The 16,617-nt window shown below is 40.2% G+C and overlaps 1 protein-coding gene across 1 annotated transcript in view; it reads left to right on the top strand.

The window, feature by feature from the left end:
- The first annotated feature begins 2,841 nt into the window (after positions 1–2,841).
- LOC109409278 (uncharacterized) overlaps positions 2,842–16,617 on the top strand; it is a 59,981-nt gene continuing 46,205 nt past the window's right edge. The window contains exon 1 of the mRNA XM_062847882.1: positions 2,842–3,319. The gene's annotated coding sequence lies outside the window, so the exon portion shown is untranslated. The remainder of the gene's footprint in view (positions 3,320–16,617) is intronic.

The following is a 16,617-nucleotide window of genomic DNA, read 5'->3' as shown; positions in this document are numbered from 1 at the left end:
ATCATTAACTTTCCACTGCATTCATTATTATATTGTTAACCTTAACTTTTATCTTACAGATATGGTACCATCTATTCCATCATTGGAGTCAATTCCGTCAACAGATCAACTACAGGGTCCCCATAATATTGAGAAGTTTAATACCATTGTTGAAACATTGAGTTTATCGCTAATCTCATCTAGAAACATGAGAAGTATGGAATATCGCATAAACAAATCATTGCATATTACGAAAGCAGTTCGAAAAAATATCATCGGAATAGATTCAACGGATGTTGGCAAAGTGGAGGCGTATGACGAGATAATTCTGCAGTTAAAGGATAAGTTCAATCACCCTACAACTGACAGAAGCGAACAGATTAAAATACTATCTGTACTTCCTAAGTCTTGGTCGGTAAATAAAATCACAAGAGAGTTTAACGCACCAATGTATATGGCGAGGCAAATGAAGGATCTTGTTTATGAACAGGGTATTCTTTGTACCACCGAAAAAAGAAGGGGGCATGGTATTGATGACGATACAAAACAAATAGTAAGAGAATTTTTTGATGATAATGATATCAGCAGGCCAATGCCAGGAACAAATGATTTTGTTTCTGAGGTTCGAAATGGAAAAAAACAACAAGTTCAAAAACGACTTTTGATGATGTCGCTCAAAGACGCTTATATGATTTTTGTAGATATGTACAAAACTGTGAATATTGGTTTCACAGTATTTACACAGTTGCGACTAAAGCATTGTATTTTACTTGATTCTACTGGTATACATAATGTATGCATATGTACTATTCATGAAAATGTAAATTTAATGTTCAACAGTATGAGAATTGTGTCACAAGATGAAATAATACAAAAAATGCTTTGTGATATTTCCACCAGAACAGATAATTGCTTTTTCCGTGCTTGTGAAAAGTGTGCTTGTAATGAACACATTGAAGAGGAATTTACATTGATATTAGAATCAAATGACAAAGAAGAGATTATATGTCAGCAGTGGTTGAATACTGATCGCTGTAATTTAGAAACGATTATTAAAGCTGTTGATGAATTTGTTCCGTATCTTGTTGATAAAATTGACAAACTTATAACACACGACTTTATTCATAAGCAACAATCATCATTTCTCAGAAATAAAAAAGATACATTAAAGGATGATGAAATTCTTGCGATTTGTGATTTCTCTGAAAACTATTCATTCATAATTCAAAACGCTGCTCAAGGATATCATTGGAACAACTCGCAAGCAACAATACACCCATTTGAAATTTACTATATGAAAGATAATAAACTTGTAAATGTTAGCTTCATTATCATATCGGAAGTAATGGCTCACGATACAGTTGCGGTCCAGTTGTTCATCTCAAAAATGATAGATTTTATGAAACAATTAACGAACTTTTCTAAAATTTATTTTATGTCTGATGGGGCGGCATCACAATACAAAAATAAGAAGAACTTTGCTAGTCTATGTAGATTCCAGTCAAAGCATGCATTAAGAGCAGAATGGCATTTTTTTTGCAACGTCCCACGGTAAAGGTCCATGTGATGCTATTGGTGGCACTCTCAAGCGAATGGCAAAGCGAGCAAGTCTTGCTCGAGATTATGGAAATACCATAACAACTCCACGAGAGTTATATAACTGGGCAGTTGTACAGACAGATAAAAATATAACTAAATTAAATTTCTGTTACGTATCCACTGAACAGTACATTAAAATGTCAGAAGATCTCGAAGAAATATATAATAACGCCAAAACAATACCAGGCACTCAGAAATTCCATAGTTTTTTGCCTATTCCTGGCGACAAAGTAAAGGCAAACAGGTATTCTAATTCAGAAGATGAACCAAAAATATTTAGTATGATCGGAAAAAAATAGAAAAGATCATGTTTGAAATTGGCTCTAAGACACATATATATATATTTGAAAAATTCATAATTATAAATAATTGTATATTTAAAAGTGCACTTCAATACATATTGCGATCAAACATTACATTTCCTAAGAAAATACATTTGTAATATTTTGAAGTTTTTTATGTATAGGAAAACCCTTCCAAATGATTGAATAAATAACACAAAATCTCCTAGAAAATTGAGTTTCATTGGATTCTGGGATTGTTATGGCCTTCACTGGATTTATTGTTAATAACAAAATACACTGAAAAAAAAAATCATTCGAGCAAGAAAAAGTTTTTGTTAGAAAAACTGTTTTTCCTTAAAAGTGCCCATCTTGTGATGTATGGACGGTTGGTAGGGAACATAATTACCTGTCTTGAGACAAAATTTCATCAAAATCAAAAATGGTGTTTTATTTTAAATCAACTTTGAATTTTTAGAAATGATTTTTTTCAGTGTAGAGCTCATTTTGGATTTTTTTCAGAATTCCAGAATTCCATGAAACTTCTCTTCAGAACTATGCTCCATGGACCTGTAGGATGTTACACCGTATCAGTAATGTAACAAAAAAATAAAAAATACTTCACCTGTCTCGGTTAGGTCAATTCATTAAAATGGAAACATGTGCGCTTGCACCTGCAGGTGATCCACGTCTAATGAAAGTTTAGAAGAAAGAATATAAATAGTGTACGGTTGGATTTGTATACGGCACATTCGATACGAAGGGGATTTTTCTACATTCAATCTTAACGGTTCAGGAATAATAAACAAATCAGCCCATTTCTGTTGGAAAAAAAAATCTGAAAAACAACCCAACAACATTTTTATCAAAATACCAAGAAACAGAAATTATGAATGGGAAACTCACACCACCACTGACCGTTCATGTTCGCCGCAATACCCCGCACAGATTACGACCGTTCCACGCTTGCAATCGATCATAAACAACACGATCGCAACCGACGGACGACCAGTTTGCGCGATCGCTCATCGCTCTTGCCGGCAGATCGGTTTTGGTAAAACCACCCAGCCATCCGGGAGCGAGTTTTAGTTCTCCGGATGATATGTTCGCGAATGGTCACGCGCTAAGGAACGAACCCTGAACAACATATTAAGTGTACCTGCTATTAAGAAGCACTAGTCGCGCGAGACGTTGTCGATCGGTCGGTCGGTCGTTCGGTCGGGGCACAAGAAGATCCCCACCTGAGTTGAAGAACCTGTGCCGGACAAAGATAGTGTGTGGGCGCGCTGTGCAACGAACAGGTCGGTTTCCAGTGTGCAAAGCAAAGGGGACCCTCGTTTTCAGCAGCATCAGGCAGATTCTAGTCCCCCATCGATGTGTGTGATTGGTTCTTTGTGCGTTCTGATTTGAAGGGTGTGAATAAATTTCTTTTCGTGTGCATAAAAGTTCCAGAGAGCAAGGTAATTTGATACGGTAATCAGCAGCAGCCAGCAGCATCATTCGTGTGCTCGTGTCTAGTTGCAAAATGGTTGAACAGTGAACAGAAAACAACGCGCAGAATAGTGATAATGATTTTGAAATACCGACTGGGATTGTGATTTTTCGTAGCCAGAATGATCGAGCCGTACAGTGATTCTTTCTCGTGTTCGTACAGCATGATGATGATTATCAAACAGCATCAATTTCATCAAACATGAAATATGTATTCACTTCATCAACTATTGAGAGCCCATATTGCCGATACGGTAAGCGCACGGGCATTCAGCATGACTATGCTGGGAGTGACGGGTTCGATCCCCGGTCGATCCAGGAGCTTTTCGTAATGGAATGTCGCGCCGTCTGACGAAACTGTAACACGCGTGCGCTGCTGTCAGTTCCACTTCCTCTACTGACTCGTCGTATACCACGACGGTAATGTCATCGACAAAGCCGACCAGCTTCACGCCCAGTGGATACGCCATCATACGCCGCTTTCCATAGTACCAGCCCAGGATGGAACTCTGAGGTACCCCCGCGGTGATGCTGTGGCTCCTCTCGCCATCCTCGGTGTCAAAGATTTGCTTATTCTGAAAGTAGCTCTCCAGTATCCGGCATATGCTATCCAGAACTTCTAGGTGGTGTAGGCGCACTCAATGGCGGCCCAGCTGACGCTGTTGAACGCATTCTATACGTCCAGCGTGACGACCGCGCAATAGCGAATTCCCGTTCACTTCCTTTGAAGCGCTATCTCGGCCGTTTTTGTTACAGCTCTTATAGCATCCACCGTCGATCGCCCCTTCTGGAAGCCGAACTGGTTGGCCGAGAGCTCAGAGTCATCTGGTGTCTCGATACAGACCATCAGCCTCGACAGAATGATCCGCTCCAACGGCTCCAACAGTTTCTCGGCGGTGTCCAGAAAGCAGATAGGTCTGTACGCCGACGGGTCGCCAGGTGGCTTCCCGGGTTTGGGCAGTAGAACCAATGTTTGCCTTTTTGACCTCTCCGAAAATTCGCCTTTAGCTAGGTACATCTGCATAGCCATTCTGAACATGCCAGGGCTAGCCTCGATAGCCGTCTTGAAGGCTACTGTCGAGATACCGTCAACTTAAGCGACTTCGCTCTTCGCGATTGTGATGAGCTCGTCGTTCGTCACAGGGGCGACCTCGCTTTGGCCGGTTTAGCCATAGGGGACGAGCCCATCTCGGGGGAGTCTTCTGGGGGTTAGTTTTGGCCATGACTACTCTGTATGCATCACCCGAAGAGGTCGTATTGGCTGCCTGGCAGTGATTTTCGAAGCACGCCCACTTACGCACCTTTATCTTTTAGTTCAGTGCCAGTTTAGGAACTCAATGCCACTAGAGCGCTTGATAGCGAATCTAGCATAGACGAGAACTGGCCAATCGGCCATCTGGGAGAGGGGAGGATGGACATTGTTGTAGTGTAGTTCTTTGTTACACATTACGACACAAAAAAATACAGATTCAAATATAGCTCAATATCTCTGATATGATGTGAGATAGGCAATAGAATGGCTGCTGTTTACATTTTTGCTGATTGCTCTCAGTTGGCGCCAGCAGCGAAAAGTTCAGACAAGAACCTTTATAGCACAGAGAACAGACATCCAAGTCCAGTTCCGAAACTGTGTAAGGAATTTAACAGCCATTTGAAATCGGCAACACAAGTGGCAATAGCGTGGCGCTGCAATCGGTTAATTTCCCATACTAATTTAATTCACCACTTGAAATGTTTCAATTCACCACTGACTGTGGCAATATGGTGTTTGGTGGCGTTAGTGTTGTCATCGTGTATTGGTTTGCAACCTTACTCAAGTAAAGATTCAAATCCTTACACAACTTTCCGAATGAAATTTGTTCTAGCCTTGATGTCTGTTCTCTGTGTTTATAGCATCTAGTTTTCAGCGCTGACAGACCGGCGGCGACACCATCTCTTGTATTCAATCTTAGATAATTAATAGATAGATATCCAACTGAAGCATCGCAGTATGCATGCAGTTGGCATCGCCACACTTACCCCATCTGTTAGTCGGCGGGTGAAGTAAACCACCTAAGGAGGTGCGCATTTTCAATGGAACTACCCTGCGCGCTTGATGGGTTTGCCGAAACCTTAGCAACTGACGTGTTGTTTTGTGAGAAAAAATGCAACCAAATGAGACGGAGCTGTAGTACTTGCTCCAGTAGGGTCACCAAAACAGTCAGCGCCTGGGGATCTGTGCTATTGATGGCCGCTACCTCATCCACCCACTTGGCGTTAAATTTTATAGATCTTTTACTTTACCTTCTGCAATCCCGAGCAGAAAAAATGTATGACTGCCATCACCTTCCAGTACTTACTAACTTTTTTCAAGGTGCCTTCAAGTAGCTTACGCGGTTAGTTGGGTTGTATACTTTCTTGTGACTGTCCCTGGGTTGTACTGTTCATGCACAGCAAGTTCTCAGAAACCTATTTCGATGTATGGTCAAATCGTCTATTAAGACCAAAGAGATCGATACTAAACTAAGTAGAGTTTTTTCTCAAGCTCGATAAGGTTGCATTGAAAAGAGTTTATGATTAATCATTGACCCTCGGGACGTCTACTCCGGAGTACCTGCATATTTTATAGAATTTAAACAACCAGAAATTATAACGTTTTGATGCATTGTTTTTCGGTGTCGTATAAAACGGAAACGGCAGAAAAATCTTTAAAAAATCAAAGGATGAACACTTTTTTTATAATATAATTATGTAAATAAAATAAAATAATCCTTCGACGAAATATAGAGCTGCGACGACTGTGGGGCATCGCACGGATAGACGCTCGATGACTGCTTCCGGACTTTGGCGATGGGATTTGTAGATTACCGTCTGGTGGTTGACATCCTGAACCTTTTCCCAATGAACTGAAGAGCATGATGGGCCTCGTGCGGAGTCCTCCCAGTGTCCGTCCAGAATGTACCATCCTACATCTTCCTTTGGGATTGCGAAGATTTCGTCCAGAAAGACAATGAGAACCTGCGATCCTTTCTTGTGGTCTAGGTTCAGATGACCGTCGAAATCGCTCATCATTAGGTTGGGATCATCAACAGGCAAGCCTCCAGGTATCGCTGCATCCGACACACCGGTTCCCAATCTGCGGAGGTGCATATACACCGGGAGATATTTGGGGATACCGTGGGATTTTGATGTGGTTTCAAACGAACTGGAAGAAACGAAAAATTTTAAATTTTGAATCATTGAAAACATATTGCTGTATACTACCTGTGGATGGTTCCCTTGATTCCGTTGATCAGAACTTTCACAGTCACGAAACACGCCTAAACGGTACGCCGTTTTCTTATCCAACTCCAACGAACTCGAAATGACAGTTTGTTTGATTGCAATTTTATACCTTGTTTTGAAGGTTACTTAGATACAAAATAACAGGCTACACATGCGCAGGGTAGAGTAAACGAATAGTTCACCCGTCGACCACCATTTTGAGATAGGCGCTACTGTTTTGTTGCCAGCTATTTTCATAAGTTGCAAATCTATGTATTAATTATCTAAGCTTTTAGTCAAATCGAGCTGGTGTGCCGGGTAAATTATTAGAGATTATTTGATTTCAAATATATTTGGGTTGAAAATGCCATGCAATTTCCAACTCAAATGAATTACCTCAGTTACTAACCGATTGAGTTGTGACATTCAAATAGGGGAAAGCGGGCATATGCATCGTCCACGCAAACGTGGTACAATAACTAAGATCAGGATGATTTTATGGCTGTCTTACGTTTTGGAAGATAGTTTGACTTTGACTTTGACACTTTGTCTGGGAGACGCCAACTGTGGGCACACACGATGCCAAATTTATCACATTAAGTTAACAATTTTACAAAGCGTTACCTTAAATGCTGTTAGGGGTAAAACTTGACTCTTTATTAAATACCAGAGGGCTCCATCGAACCATTCGCGGCAGCAACGGAAGGTGTTGGAGGCGCATGACAGTTAATGGGTTGAAGACATAATATATTATAATCTTTGATCAATCGCTTGAATTCCGTACGCTTTGAATTAAAAAAATCCTTCCAAATGTGGAAAAACCCTCGCGAGGGAAACCCTTCATTATTCCAATAATTCTTGAGCTCATTTCGCATATACACTTAAACCTTGATTTACGTCCACTATTGGCTTAGCGAAAAAAAATTCTACCGACAAAACAATGATCAAAATACACATTTTTATATTTTTGTACAGTTCTCCTAATCACGAAGATGTTTTAAAAAATATAAAACTGTTGAGTTTGCTCATTGTCTTAGCGGTAGATTTTTTTGTCGCTCAGCCAAGCATGGACGTAAAAAAAGGACAAGGTGTAATAAAATAGCATAGGGCGTTTGCCCCGAGCGTGAGCATCCAAATCCATCCTCTTTTTATCCAAAGGAGGTGTCACGCGGAGCTTGTTGTCTTATTAGTTGTAGGTGGGTCGGTCAACTTCGAAAACAAATCCTGACACGACAAGTCTCGTTGAATAATCGTACAACTTGTGCTAAACACTTAAAAATACCTACTTGTGTAACAACTGGATTAGCAGTTTTAAAACTGATAAACGCTGAGTTTGTCAGCATAGATTTTTATTAGTTGTTGAACCACAAATGATCTCACCAGCAACATGCGCTGATCTATGAGCATTGGCCAGTCAGCACCGGCGAACGAATTTATTTAAGCATGCATGCATTACTAATCGCTAATTGTTGTCAGCGAGGCGCGGCGGCCTCTACGAAATAGCCTTCAATTTAGGGAATCCCACCCGGAATATTCACCCACCGTACCTAATTGACGACGCTGTTTACAACTTCTGTTCATAAATCACTCTGCTGATAGTTGATACTGGTCATTTTTAACCCATCTTCTTGATGAGGACCAATGGATAACTACACTGACTGTTCGCTTCCCGCGTCTCGGTTTATCGAAATTCCGCAAACTAACGATGGTGGGCTGCGCTCTCAGTCTCCGCGAGGGCGTGCGAAGTCATCATAATGCCACCAATACCACTTCTCCGGGTGATATTCATAATAATAATAAAAAAAAACAAACCAGTTCCCGTGTAGAAGACGGACTGTTGTATGGAGAGCGATCGTCATCATCATCAGCATTTGCAAAGTCAGTTGGTTAATTCGCGAATCGTATCGCCGCCGCCCTGCATCATCTTCCTAGCAGCACACGGGACGGCGAACGGACGGATGGGTGGTGGGTTTTACCGGGCTACAACTTTCCAAAACCACAAATGTTATTTCCTTCGATAACCCCGGACGACACTGGCGTCCGCGATAAGGAACTTTATTTGTTTCGCTTCTCCGGTTCAAGCGCTCATTTCCCCGTCCGATTAGGAGGGCCCAGGCGCGATCGACTCAGCAGCGGCTCGCTGCTTTAAGTTTACGTACAGTGATTCGGTGATATGTTTGTACAGAAGGAAATGTTAAAATCGGTCAAATGGATTGTACCGTATCATTTCTCATGTGATAGGCTTAACATTGAACTGTTATGGTATTACTCAGAAATTGATAATTCTTTCGTTTTTTCTACTCAGTTTTTGTTAAAAGTGGGACAACTCAATGGCAATGAAAAAGAATATGATAAAGATCATACAGAGTGTCGTGACCGCTGCGGCTATTCTTACAGCCACAACACCGACCGCAGAGAGGAAACTCTTTAAAACCTCTCTGTGGTGGACTGCTGTGTACTACAAATGCCATTGCTGCTGCCTTTTTGGTGCGTCCGTTCGTATCCACTATCGTCTATCAACTGAATTGAATCCACGATGCGCAGCTCTTTTTGTATGTTCGCTTTTGTTGTTCATTCTAGCTTTCCACTGAGTCGGCCAATCAGAAGGCGCATGTTTTTCGCTTCAATCATTCTCTTCTCTGTCTCTATTACTACACAGAGCACTTTTAGAGAGCCATTCCATTGCGATTTTCGATGGGTTACTTCGGGTTGGTAAACATTGCATCCCTGTTGAAGAGTTACCATCAAACAATTTTGGCTTTGAGTGCATAACAATTGATTATTTACGAGTTGAAACGTACGCAACAAATTCAGTTTTTGTTATGTAACAGACAATTATTTTCAAGATTATGTCATTTATCTGTACAAATTGGGACAAAGGATAAATTCCACACCTTCTTTGTTCATACGAGGATTCTTCTCTAAGCGAACGATATTTTCACACCAGTGTGGGCTTATCCCCTTAGGCACTGGGAGGAGATCGAGCACCGGGACATACGGATTGCTCAAGCGGAGCAAGCCTCCCAAGTAACATATTGATGACCAATTAGTCTTATAAAGGTTTTTTTTGTCTGTATTAACGAGATTTTTAGCCCTAGGCTAGTTCATCTCGGGACCCACGCTTTACTTCCCTTCCGAAGAAAGAACTCCCATTTTGCGAGTTTCTCGGGAGTGGGATTCGATCCCAGGTCCTCGGCGTGATAGTCACGTGCTTTAACCATCACACCAGGTCCGCTCCACATTTATAAAGGTTTTGTTGACCGTCATAAAACCTTATGTCTTTCATTTTGGTTTTATGATAGTTCTAAGAACCTCTTCTAGTCTTTTGGTTAAAAAAATGTTACTAGGGCTTGGCGTGGCGGGCCCAGCAGTAGGCTCTGCTGGGTCTTTTCAGAAATTCCACACATCCGGAAGCAACTCTGTACAAGCGATATGGTTCCGTTTCCAAAGTTTTACAGCCCAGCCAGGAGTGCCTCGGACACACCAGGAACGACGCCAATATGTTTCTGATTAAGGTATACTGTTCTAGTTTTGTAACTGGTACTCCTACCTCAATTTACGTCCACTATCGGGGGGACGTAAGCCAAATTGGAAATACAAAAAAATCAGAACACTCACCATTGAAATACACATACTAGATGCTAGTTTACCTCTTCCATGTGTTCGGCAAAGTTTGAGTACTGACCAAGGGCTATCACGTGTGGCCATTTACTATTTGGAATAAGGACCTCAGATGGAACCACCGATCGATCTAGATAAGACCGTCCATTAATAATGAGATTTACACGTCATGTAAACATCATTTTAGTCATGTAAACTTAGTGTTATGATGGTTTACATGATATATCATGTCAATTTGTGTTATATGTCATGTAAACACACAGAGTCATACTGAATTACATGACATATAATGGAAGTTTACATGATATTTTATGACTTTTACATGACATATCATGTAAACTTCTGTGATATCCCACGCTCCAATCATGTGCATCATATGTCACAGAATTTTACCCTCTTTTTTCGATCTGTGTAGTTGATAAGTAAAGTTTCAGCTTGTCTTTATCGGGATAAAAAGCAGATATATGTAAATGTGTCGTCTTCGGCAAACTTGTTCAGAAAGACAAGAATATTCTGATGATTCTCCAATTAGTTGGTGATTTAACCGATAGGTGGCGATAGTTTTGTTAAATTCTTCAACCACTTAACCTATTTTTCAGCTCTTTTGGCAGCTACACTTAAACTTTGTACAGTGCTTAAATGTATTATATTCATTCTTATTCTACTATATCGAACTGGCAGCCTTTGCGCTGCTGTCACTTTCTACCCTGTCCATGGTAGAATGATGAGCACGAGGATGTTTGATGTGTGGCTCTTGTTCCTTTTCCAGTCCGATTGGGGGTCCATTATGAGTTGCCGTTTCGCCGATATCCAATTATCCGAGTCCATTTGAGCTATGGGGCTCAGAAGAGGGTCAAGTGCCAGCCACTCTCGGGGGAAGAGCAACTGACGAAGTGCCAGGACTGGGATCGAACCCATGACCATCCACTTATGAAGTAAACGTGTAGCCACTACGCTACGGGCCCCGGCAAGGTGGCGCTAGTTATCAAGTAAAATTTTAGAGTTGTCTATTTTGGGATTTAAAGCAGATAGAAATGTGTCGTCTTCGACGAAGTTTTTCAGAACATCAAGAATATTCTAAATAATATTCTGGCGATTCACCAATTAGTTGGTGATTTTTCCGCTAGGTGGCGCTTGTTATCAAGTAAAGTTTTAGACTTCCCTATCTCGGTAACGAATGCAGATAGAAATCATCTTCGACAAAATTGTTCAGAAGGACAACATTCTGGTGATTCACTAATTAGTTGGTGATTTCACCGCTAGGTGGCGCTTCCAACGTTTATTTCCGAGATTTCTCTAAAGATTCATCCCAAATGTTCTCCGGGGGTTCTTTTCAGGATTCCTGCAAATGTTACTAAGGGATTTTTCATTATTCTAGAGATTCTCCAGAGTTCTGATTCTTATAAAATGTCTTGCTTAATCCTGAAATTTTCCGGCAAGCCTTCAGGTACTCTCCCATCATGATTTTTTTTTGCTGATTTGTCCAGTGCTTCCTCTTGGCATTCCTTCAGGGGCTTTCAGGAGTATTTCCGGGATGCCTCTCAATTTTTTTCTGGGGAATCTGGGATTCCCTCCAGAGATGCTTTAATATTATCTGCCAGCAACAAGGCCAGCATTAACATAATTGTTGTGTCACAATGTGGAACAATGTACTATTACTTTGTCGAACATTCGACTGCCTATTACATACCGGATCTAAGATGCAGGTCGGAGTCTGGTTAATTGACTCGATTATCAGTGATTCAATTATTCGGCAAAAATGGCTCGTTTATGCGGGGATAAAATAATTGTTTGCTTTTTTGCACAATTTTAGATGATAACATGTCAAAAGATATAGGAAATTAAAAAAAAAACAAGAATTATTTTTATTACGCAGATTTTTTCTTCTAAAACTACATATGAAATCAAAATATATGACAATAATATTATCAGCCGTTGAGTTTAAGCACTAAAACATCACACAATTCATCTTCCAGGTTTATTGAACTATTTTTGACTGAAGAACATCAACAATGAGAGAAAAAACATATGATTCGATTATCCGTACATTTCAATTATCCAAGGTGGCTTCTTTTATTTAAATCTGCATGACCAGTGTTGCGTGTAATAATAAATTTTTCGTGTGCAATGCGAAACCATGTACTGCACTTAAGGTGTACTAAAGCATTGCAGAACATTCGAACTGCTTATCTCACACCACATCAGATATATTTAGCTATATTTGAATCTGCATGATCAGTGTTGCCAGCAATAATATATTTTTTGTGTCTCAACGAGAAACAATGTACTACACTTGAGGTGCACTTTAACATTGTCGAACATTCTAATAGATCGTCATTCCAAACTTAAAATAAGGACTGTTCATTAAAGAAAGTGGACATCTGTTTACCAATAGTTTAGAGTAAAAACTAAACAAAAAATTGTGAACTTTTGCTCAGTGTGTAAAAACATTGTTCACTTTGGCAACACACTCAAAGAAAACGGAAAAAAGTGAGAAATTTCGAGCGATATGTTGGATTAGCTTAGCGACTAGCAGATTAATTCTGCACAAATGGTGTTCCAAAAAGTTGTCGTTTCGAGAATTGGCATGCTAGTACACTTTCGGGACCGCAATTTTTCAACGCTGAGTAGGGGACAGATATGCTGGATAATGTAGGGAACATCATAACTGAAAAAATGGGAAAAAGTTTTTGTTGTGGTAAGCCAATTGTTCATCCGGCTTAAAGAGTTCATCGTATTTCGCAATGGGAACAATCAACGGTGAAAATATCAGAAAAGGAATGCTTCAAAAAACGACTTCTACCCATCTATCCTCCATTGTTTTGGCCAAATCTGGCATTCGCTTATTACGCTTCTTCTACACTAGAGATGCTCAAGAAGGAAAAAGTCGATTTTGTCGAAAAATGGCAAAATCCACCAAACTTGCCTGAACTGCGTCCTGTCGAAAGATACTGAGCAATAATTAAGCGAGAACTCATGAAAGATGAAAGAGAAGCCAGCTCTGTTAATTGCTTCAAGAAAATTTGGTCTACGGCACACCGAATGGTTACGGAGAAAGTTGTGCAGAATCTATTGGGAGGTATCAAGAGGAAAGTCCAAGCGTTCTTCAGAAATGCGAAGTAAATTTTCAAACTCACGTGAATTCGGCCACATATATGTTGATTGTCACTTATGAAAAATAAACTTATGAATTTGTTCGAAAATGAATATTTTCTATGGAAAAACAGGTGTCCACTTTCTTTAATGAACAGTCCTTATAATAGATGGCACTTTTTTGTGTAGTGCATAGTAGAATTGAATTTTCTCGGTGAAGAAGTTGTTCCGGAACATGAGCTCAACATAAAAAGTTGCCTTTTCAAATCATTTTCATAAAGCCATCCCGTTTTCTAAAAATTACCGTTTTTCGGGATTTTTCCATACGTTTTGACAGTTCTTGACTACCATGCTTCCGTGTGCTTGAGGTGAGAATTTGAGAAAATTGACAACCGAGAGTAGCACAGACGATGCATTGAATCTTAGATAATTAATACATAGATTTGCAACTTATGAAAATAGCTGGCAACAAAACAGTAGCGCCTATCTCAAAATGGTGGTCGACGGGTGAACTATTCGTTTACTCTACCCTGCGCATGTGTAGCCTGTTATTTTGTATCTAAGTAACCTTCAAAACAAGGTATAAAATTGCAATCAAACAAACTGTCATTTCGAGTTCGTTGGAGTTGGATAAGAAAACGGCGTACCGTTTAGGCGTGTTTCGTGACTGTGAAAGTTCTGATCAACGGAATCAAGGGAACCATCCACAGGTAGTATACAGCAATATGTTTTCAATGATTCAAAATTTAAAATTTTTCGTTTCTTCCAGTTCGTTTGAAACCACATCAAAATCCCACGGTATCCCCAAATATCTCCCGGTGTATATGCACCTCCGCAGATTGGGAACCGGTGTGTCGGATGCAGCGATACCTGGAGGCTTGCCTGTTGATGATCCCAACCTAATGATGAGCGATTTCGACGGTCATCTGAACCTAGACCACAAGAAAGGATCGCAGGTTCTCATTGTCTTTCTGGACGAAATCTTCGCAATCCCAAAGGAAGATGTAGGATGGTACATTCTGGACGGACACTGGGAGGACTCCGCACGAGGCCCATCATGCTCTTCAGTTCATTGGGAAAAGGTTCAGGATGTCAACCACCAGACGGTAATCTACAAATCCCATCGCCAAAGTCCGGAAGCAGTCATCGAGCGTCTATCCGTGCGATGCCCCACAGTCGTCGCAGCTCTATATTTCGTCGAAGGATTATTTTATTTTATTTACATAATTATATTATAAAAAAAGTGTTCATCCTTTGATTTTTTAAAGATTTTTCTGCCGTTTCCGTTTTATACGACACCGAAAAACAATGCATCAAAACGTTATAATTTCTGGTTGTTTAAATTCTATAAAATATGCAGGTACTCCGGAGTAGACGTCCCGAGGGTCAATGATTAATCATAAACTCTTTTCAATGCAACCTTATCGAGCTTGAGAAAAAACTCTACTTAGTTTAGTATCGATCTCTTTGGTCTTAATAGACGATTTGACCATACATCGAAATAGGTTTCTGAGAACTTGCTGTGCATGAACAGTACAACCCAGGGACAGTCACAAGAAAGTATACAACCCAACTAACCGCGTAAGCTACTTGAAGGCACCTTGAAAAAAGTTAGTAAGTACTGGAAGGTGATGGCAGTCATACATTTTTTCTGCTCGGGATTGCAGAAGGTAAAGTAAAAGATCTATAAAATTTAACGCCAAGTGGGTGGATGAGGTAGCGGCCATCAATAGCACAGATCCCCAGGCGCTGACTGTTTTGGTGACCCTACTGGAGCAAGTACTACAGCTCCGTCTCATTTGGTTGCATTTTTTCTCACAAAACAACACGTCAGTTGCTAAGGTTTCGGCAAACCCATCAAGCGCGCAGGGTAGTTCCATTGAAAATGCGCACCTCCTTAGGTGGTTTACTTCACCCGCCGACTAACAGATGGGGTAAGTGTGGCGATGCCAACTGCATGCATACTGCGATGCTTCAGTTGGATATCTATCTATTAATTATCTAAGCTCGTACTGAAACTCAAGACCCGTTTAGGTCTCCGACCCTCCGACACGTGTAGATTTCAAAGGTACAGCGACGGCGCTATCACGTGCACGACTCGTGTATGTGTTCAATCGTTTTACGTAAGTTAACCGTCGAGCATTCGCGTCTTCATAACCACCCTCTACGATACCATGCACGCTGTAGGTGTACTCAGTCGTGTACACGACGCGACCGCTCTCGGGTTAATGCACCAGTTTTAATGGGAAAAATTAAAAGGTTGGATTTTACTTGGATTATAATTGGAGGAGTTGCATCTATATGTCTTTTTAGCGTAAGAGACTCCACTACATTAAAATAAATATTTTTTACTTAAACGTTTATTTTAGGCTCACGTACCAACAGACATTACAGCTGAATTCATATCAAACTTTTTTTACAATTTCAGACTTCGATCTTATTGACTATGTTAGTTTTGGGGAACTTACGGGTTGGTTGCGTTTATGGGAAACAATAAGGCTGATACAAATTTAATTTTGACTTTTTGTCTCCCCACCCCCCTTCAAAAATTTTTGGCTGGATTTTGCATTTTGAGGGGGCAGACAAAAAAATATTTATCAAAATATTTGGTTTTGCTAAAAATTCTTTAACAAATCCGATGAGTTTTTAATATTTTTCAGATAAAATGCTTTATTATTTTTATCCCCCCCCTCGACCAGCCAAAGAGCGGTGGGACAAAAAGTGAAATAAATATTTGTAACGGCCTAATATTTAAAAAAAAAAGGATAGGATTATGGGGACTTTTCATTGGCACTTGGCAGTAAGGTGTGTCGTATTGCTGCTGGACAAACGCATAGTGAACAAACGACAACCTGTAACGATTTTCGAAGAGACACGAGGTGGACAAATGGAACAGCAAGACTCCAAGACGTGAAATTTCGGGTTTGCGCATTTGAAAACATTACAAAGGCCGCGCAGTGTATCATTCTCAGCGCATCACTTAATATCTTGATAAAATCTTGATACAGTCAGATTTTTTTTACGCGGATTTTTGAATTAACGTGGTTTTCATTTACGTGGATTTTTAACCCTTTAAAGCCGGAATTTTTCCAAGCATTATTATAGAGTTTTTCTACATATTTCGGTTAGTTTGGTGCTTAACAGCATAAAAAGGGTAGAATATGATGCAAAGTATTTTTTCTGGATATCCTAGGTCATCCAAACTGCTCTGGAGTTTAGATCCTAAAGTATACGAGTGTAAAGACAACTCCATTTCTAATACAAAGCCACGACTTGTAATATATCATCAATCATCATCATCAATTCTGAC

This window comes from Aedes albopictus, chromosome 2, assembly GCF_035046485.1.
Source record: "Aedes albopictus strain Foshan chromosome 2, AalbF5, whole genome shotgun sequence".
Lineage (NCBI taxonomy): Eukaryota > Metazoa > Arthropoda > Insecta > Diptera > Culicidae > Aedes > Aedes albopictus.
Note: the sequence above shows the minus strand (reverse complement) of the source record. Positions and strands in the feature narration are given on the sequence as shown.